The sequence below is a fragment of the Rhyacophila brunnea genome, unplaced genomic scaffold (assembly GCF_057557595.1).
Source record: "Rhyacophila brunnea isolate RB1 unplaced genomic scaffold, BYU_Rbru_1.0 scaffold_219, whole genome shotgun sequence".
Lineage (NCBI taxonomy): Eukaryota > Metazoa > Arthropoda > Insecta > Trichoptera > Rhyacophilidae > Rhyacophila > Rhyacophila brunnea.
The window spans coordinates 75853-82818 of record NW_028232881.1 but is presented as its reverse complement, the minus strand read 5'-3'; the positions used below and the strand labels follow the sequence as shown (position 1 = coordinate 82818).

At 33.2% G+C, this 6966-nt stretch overlaps 1 long non-coding RNA gene across 1 annotated transcript; it reads left to right on the top strand.

The window, feature by feature from the left end:
- The first annotated feature begins 714 nt into the window (after positions 1 to 714).
- Positions 715 to 6222, top strand: LOC147070533 (uncharacterized). Its single transcript, XR_015070936.1, has 3 exons — positions 715 to 908; positions 4468 to 4614; positions 5475 to 6222. It is a non-coding gene; the product is annotated as an uncharacterized LOC147070533 (long non-coding RNA).
- The last annotated feature ends 744 nt before the right edge of the window (positions 6223 to 6966 follow it).

Here is a 6966-nt window from a genome sequence, read left to right as displayed (position 1 = left end):
AGTTAGAACTGTCAGTGCACTAACAATCAAAGTTATAAAGTTTCTGTTATTAAAGGCTGTGCATGACGCAAATTAATAATATGTATTTTTTAAATATCGGGACCTTAGATTAAAGTTATTTATTTATAATAGCGTATTCATCCTGTCAAAAAACTTTACATACTTTGGTTAGACAAAGATAAAATATATTATTATGACGACCTTCATACCATTTTCAACAATTTCCCTGCCAATTTCATCCCATATCTTATCTTTCTTTCTTATGTTTTGTAGTCACTGTCAGAGAAATTATAAAGGATTGGATATTTCCGGACCAACTCGATCAGCTGTTCAATGTCTTCGCCATTTTGATTTTACTAATTCCCTTGGCGAAATTGTCCGCCGCGAATAAATTCGCTGTCGACAGAGTTCCCGAAAATCGCAGCGAATATTCGCTGCAAATTCGCACTCAAGACGCAAGGCGGTCGCGCAAGCGTGCTCTGTCCCGTAAGCCAATACGAGCTTGATTGGCGAATAATTCGCTGCGAATATTCGCCGCGAATATTCGCTTTGGTTTGGGGAGGCTATATTATAATAATAATAATATTTGTATACAAAGTGAATTTCGTTGCTGCGTTAAGATTATAATATATATGGCAATACTATCGGCATGTTTTGTCTATGATAAAGCGCGTCAAAGTGTCACATTGTAAGAACTGTCAAAAGAGTATCATCTGCCACCTGCACGTTTTTGGTCTGCTGCGATAATCCAACGTACGATTTCGATTCCAAAGATGGACGTGAAACGCGAGCCGGATGAATTCGAACTTGATACAGAATGGCAGGTGCCCTTAAACCATCAAATTAACCCTGTGACCAATAATTATATAAAGCAAGAGATTGCCGACGGTGCCAGCATTGCTTTTGAGGTTAGTTTTATAAAGCCTATCGTCTTTTATAGTGACTGTACACGTCCATGGATTAACTTGCAGCAATAGTGGGTATTTTAAGTTTCGACTGTTTGACTCTCCAATCTCATTCTTCAACAGTAATCGAGACGCGATGTTGTCAATTTATGGTATTATTAGTCATAAAAATCGGTTGTCATTAAAATGAGTCGCTGCGTGGTGTACATCGTTTTTTTGCTGGTAAGTTTGCAACTATCGTTCTACTGCGAACAAATCCAACTGTCGCGTGAAAATTCAGAAGCTTCCGAATATTTTTATTTCATGTATGCAATATTGCACCTGAAGGATAGTACAACATGTTTACACGTACATTTTATTGTTATGGCCGTGATAATTCGTACTGTCAGCAGTAAATACATACACGTGTAAACGGGGTAGGTAGGTATGCAATGGTGTTTGGTTATGTTTGCGGACATTGTCATTAATTTCGTACACGTATGTATTTCTTTGTAAGCGTTACAAAATTACGCGTACCTAGGTTAACTATATTAAACGTATCCAAATCCTTAAATAAATCCACTATGAACCTCATGGAATTACAAATAATTGGCTTGTGAATTCTTTTTTTCTGTACAAGAAGCTCAAAAAGTTAATAATAATATTTTGACGTTAATTGAAATATTTTTTATGTTCTTATTAATGGAATTTTGATAAAAGCCGATATATATACTGGATTATTTACTGGTTACTGGTTAGGTACTTATATGTAAATGATAATGTGTATCTATCGATTGCGCGAAGACAGACATACTGCACTGATCCATTTCATCTGAATGCAGTAACCGATTTTATTTGACATATTCCAACCATTAATTTGGTCAAGGCGGCTCTTGTGGTGCAGTGCGTAATGCACTGGTCTTCTATCCGGGAGCTCTGGATTCGATACCTACCCGATGAGGATACAATTTGTGATGTTAATGACCTTGTACGAAAAAGCAAAGGCATGGTTATTATTAATAATTACAGAAACCTATATATATTTGGTTAGCATTATTTGCAGATGTGTCATAGGTATAGCTATAATTTAATCTTATTTATTGTTTTCTATGGATTTTATCCCACAATTTTCGAGATATTTTAGATTTTATTGGCTTTTATTTTATTGGATGTGATAAGGTCAAGAGAAACCAGCGGTTAAAATGGTATTCAGTTTAATATTTAAAATAATGACATATTTTTATTACGAAAAAGTGAAATAACAAAAGCAAAAAGATAAATATATTAATCATGAAACTCCACATAGAAATCCAACACTTCCTTGTATCCATCTACCTACGTCCTCTCGGTCAGTAGTACTGCTTCGTAAACTAGTGTAAAATGATTTTGCATCCGAGAAGGTATGAGATGAAGCAGTGACTTCAAATCTTTGATTTTAGCCGGTGCAATTGGCTTAACCAAGAGCTACAAAAGTACCAACATATCTTTAAAATTAGGTGTTGTTGTTGCCGATCTTCCTCTTGTCCTAGGACGTAAGTCAACTTTCGTGACATCACCATCAAAATCAGTCTTCAAATTAATAAAATACAGTTCATCAACCAAAAGCATTATTTCCTGATATTAAACCTGTTAACCTTTTGTCTGTCAACACTTAGTTTTCTGTTGACTATGTGATTTTCTAATTTAGAAGTACCGAAAAAGAAATCTTTTTTCATTTGTTTTCCCAACAACGGTTTTTTCTTTCTGCAATTTTTTATTTCACAAATATAATCATCGGGTGTGTAAAACCGCTGTTGGTGTTTTAGTGCACTTTCGATATCATTAAAATCTCTATCGTTGGCAAAAAGCTATTCCCGGAATATAGAAATTTCAATGTTACCTAATTTAATGTTGGATACGACTAAATTATTGACTATAATCAAAGAGTTAGTTTGATATTCCTGTTCTGGCCGCCGCAGGAGTCTGAAAGACTAAGTGACAAACATCAGATGATACTTTTTCATTGGAGTGTTTCAACAAACAAGAACCGATCTCTTGAGAACCATTACCAGCTTTCCCCTCAGGCCATACGTAGCAATAACCTTGGTCTTTCTTAGCACTGTGTACTCCAATGCTATACAACCACAATTGCCTTTTATAAAACACAATATTTGTGGGTATTCTTGGTAATGGCAGAGGTTTTTCCATATCAAAAGTGATAAATTTAATTTCTTTATTTTCTTTAGCCAAAATTATATCACGTTTAAGATAACGTTGACCCTTTTCTGCTAATGCAATGCGCGTATCGTGCTTTGCTTTAAGATCTGTCATTTTATCTTGGTCCATTTCATTCACAACTTGTATTTTGAGTGTTTCTCATAGATTACAAATATCTTTTTTTAGCATTTTTGTCCTCAGATTAAACGAAGTGTAAAAAATTCTTTTAAATTAAGCAACACTTACTGCGTTTTCTTTTTCCTCGTCTTTGTATAGTTCAAATAACTTTACCAAAGTAATTTCTGGAGGTAGAAACTTTGCCTCGGAGGTTTCTCTACAGTAATGCGATTGGTAGGTACAGGACATTTTATAACGGACCGCGTTACTGTAAGTGGCAATTTATTAAATCCTCCCTGGTTGATTCCTCGCTGATCTTTGAGCGGACCACGTGAAGAACATTTTAAAAGGCACGTGTGAACTCTGCCAGCAGAAATTTTTAATGTCTGACAAAACATCGGACGACAGACTACAGATGAACCTAGTGTGTATGTTCGTGAAAATATTCTAATAGGTAATGCTAATAGTCAGAACGTACCCACTGGTTTTACTACTGGTGTTACTTTGACTGGTTTCTCACTTACTTTTACAGAAATGTAAGCTGTCTGAGAATCATACGATGCTATTTCCCAATTTTTTTTAAATTCAGACAACCTATCACTTACATTCATATTTTCATTGCACTTTTTTGTGCATTTGCATTTATAATCAATAAACTAAATCTATAATTTTGGCGGGAGCGCAACTGTCAAATTACATAGACAATACGTGTATAATGTGACCAGTGTAGAGAATCACGGTTCTGCAGTATGTGTTTATGCCGCCTAGGCTTCAGCAGATTACGTTTTATGTTGTATTTGAAACTGATTGAAATGCAGTAAGCGATCAACTATCTTTGGTTGTTTTCTGTGTAACATGTGTTTCAATATATTCTATCAACAATAGTAATGCTGAAAATAGACAATAGGCTTGGTCATTTTATGCAGATTTTATAAAATGAATATTTGCTTATACTATTAAATGTAGAATATGATCAACTGACTTTGACTGTTTTATGCAGAATACAAAATCATCCATATTTTATCGTAATAGTAACTAGAGTGGTGTGATTTTTTTCTGCTGATCACCGGCACAGTGTCCGGCTTGTATAATCAGCAGAATATTTCTATAGTATTTTATTTCAAGAATATTTTTTTTGCGTCTTGGCTCATTTCAGCAGAATGTAGAGAAAACCTTCTCGCATCTGATCTATATCATATCTCATTTTTTATTTTTTGTGGACTGGCTACTTTCTGCATAACTATGTCCAATTATATATTGTGTTTTTCAGAACCTTCAAACAAGAGACACGGTAAATATAAAATCGGAACCCGAATTTCAGCGAGTGGACATCAAGAAAGAGTTTATTGAAGATACAATTAATTATAAAGATCCTCAACCAAGTTGTTCGTATTCGGAATATAGCCCACTTAAACATGTAAGTAATCTATTTATTTGAACCATGTACGTACTTTACAATATACGTAGAAACATGAAGATATTGTGTTTCTTTCACGTATCTAGTCTATAAAATGAAAGATGACAATAAAACAAATAAATAGTGGATAATATTATCTAGTGACATGATAATTAATTATGCATGCAGGGGCTAAGGGTTCATAGGGACCATCCCCACACCATTATCATGTGAAGAATGCGTAAAAAAACTTCCGATTATTTTATCATTGTCATAATATACCTACTTAATTAAATAAATTAATGAATTATTTCATTTATTTCATCTACCCGTTGCAATTTTAGAGAGTTATTTATTATTGTTATAGATACTAATAAATAAAGCAATAATTGTAAATTATTATGATTGCGCGGTATTAAAATATGCATACTGTACCAAAATGTGGTACCTTCTTTTACTCTACTCACTCTACCCGGTTGAGTTAATGTAATATTTAATTCCCTAAAGTACACTACGGCCAACTCAAATCGATATTCTGAAGGATGCCAAACACACTTGCAGGGTGAAATAAAAGGCTACTCACTTTGATCATTCAGATCAGAATCTATTTTGTACAATGAAAAGTGAACAATACGTAAATTGTCAGGGCCGATCGATATCAAATTGAAATCTGGATTAGAGCGAACAACTAACAGGACAACGACATGTATCTTAAATCAATGTTTATAAAATTATGTTTGCATCGTTTAGCTCAACTAGGAAATCTGCGTAACTTCAGTGGATAATTAAAGGCATACATTTAATGCGGATGAAAGTTTAAAAAATGGTTACTTTGTCTAGATCGTGTGGTGCTAATAATTATATTTTAAATGTTTTTATAGGATAACGCAGCAAATCTCATATCGTCGGAAGAAGAGAAAATTGATGACATCATACAAATCGACAAACAAGATATTAAAAAAGAACTCGAGGATTTCAACAAGAGTTTTAAAAAAACACGTGGCACTGTTAAACGGAATGTTTCTAAATCATTCCCCGAATTAGTGGCTGTTATAGAGTTGGAAAAAAAATATTTTCATGTTAATAATTTTGTGTGCGGTATATGTGATAATTTTTTTGCATCGTTAGACTTGCTCGAGTTTCACAAAGTGTTGCATAAAAATATAATCAATAAAATCACTAATAAGGATGTAGACCAATGTAAACATAGTAAAAGCATTTTTTTTTGTCAAACGCCATTTAAAAGTCATGACTCTAATCATTCTAGTGACAAAAAAATACTTAAATTGACACATACTGCAGAAAAGTTATTTAAATGTGTCAATTGAATTCGCAATCTAACTGCATAATCTGCATCGTTAGACTTGCTCGAGTTTCACAAAGTGTTGCATAAAAATATAATCAATAAAATCACTAATAAGGATGTAGACCAATGTAAACATAGGTAGTAAAAGCAATTTTTTTTGTCAAACGCCATTTAAAAGTCATGACTCTAATCATTCTAGTGACAAAAAATACTTAAATTGACACATACCGCAGAAAAGTTATTTAAATGTGTCATTTGAATTCGCAATCTAACTGCATAATCAGTTCATTTTTGGTCAAAACTAGACAAGATGATTTTTGAAAATGGGCGACATCATTCAAATCGACGAACAAGATATTAAACAAGAACTCGAAGAATACAACAAAGGCTTTAAAAAAATACGTGGCACTATTAAACGCAACGTTACTAAATCAATCCCCGAATTAGTGGCTGTTATAAAGTTGGAAAACAAATATTTTCATGTTAATAATTTTGTGTGCGGTATATGTGATAATTTTTTTGCATCGTTAGACTTGCTCGAGTTTCACAAAGTGTTGCATAAAAATATAATCAATAAAATCACTAATAAGGATGTAGACCAATGTAAACATAGTAAAAGCATTTTTTTTTGTCAAACGCCATTTAAAAGTCATGACTCTAATCATTCTAGTGACAAAAAAATACTTAAATTGACACATACTGCAGAAAAGTTATTTAAATGTGTCAATTGAATTCGCAATCTAACTGCATAATCTGCATCGTTAGACTTGCTCGAGTTTCACAAAGTGTTGCATAAAAATATAATCAATAAAATCACTAATAAGGATGTAGACCAATGTAAACATAGGTAGTAAAAGCAATTTTTTTTGTCAAACGCCATTTAAAAGTCATGACTCTAATCATTCTAGTGACAAAAAATACTTAAATTGACACATACCGCAGAAAAGTTATTTAAATGTGTCATTTGAATTCGCAATCTAACTGCATAATCAGTTCATTTTTGGTCAAAACTAGACAAGATGATTTTTGAAAATGGGCGACTCACTATATACTAATATGTACATAAA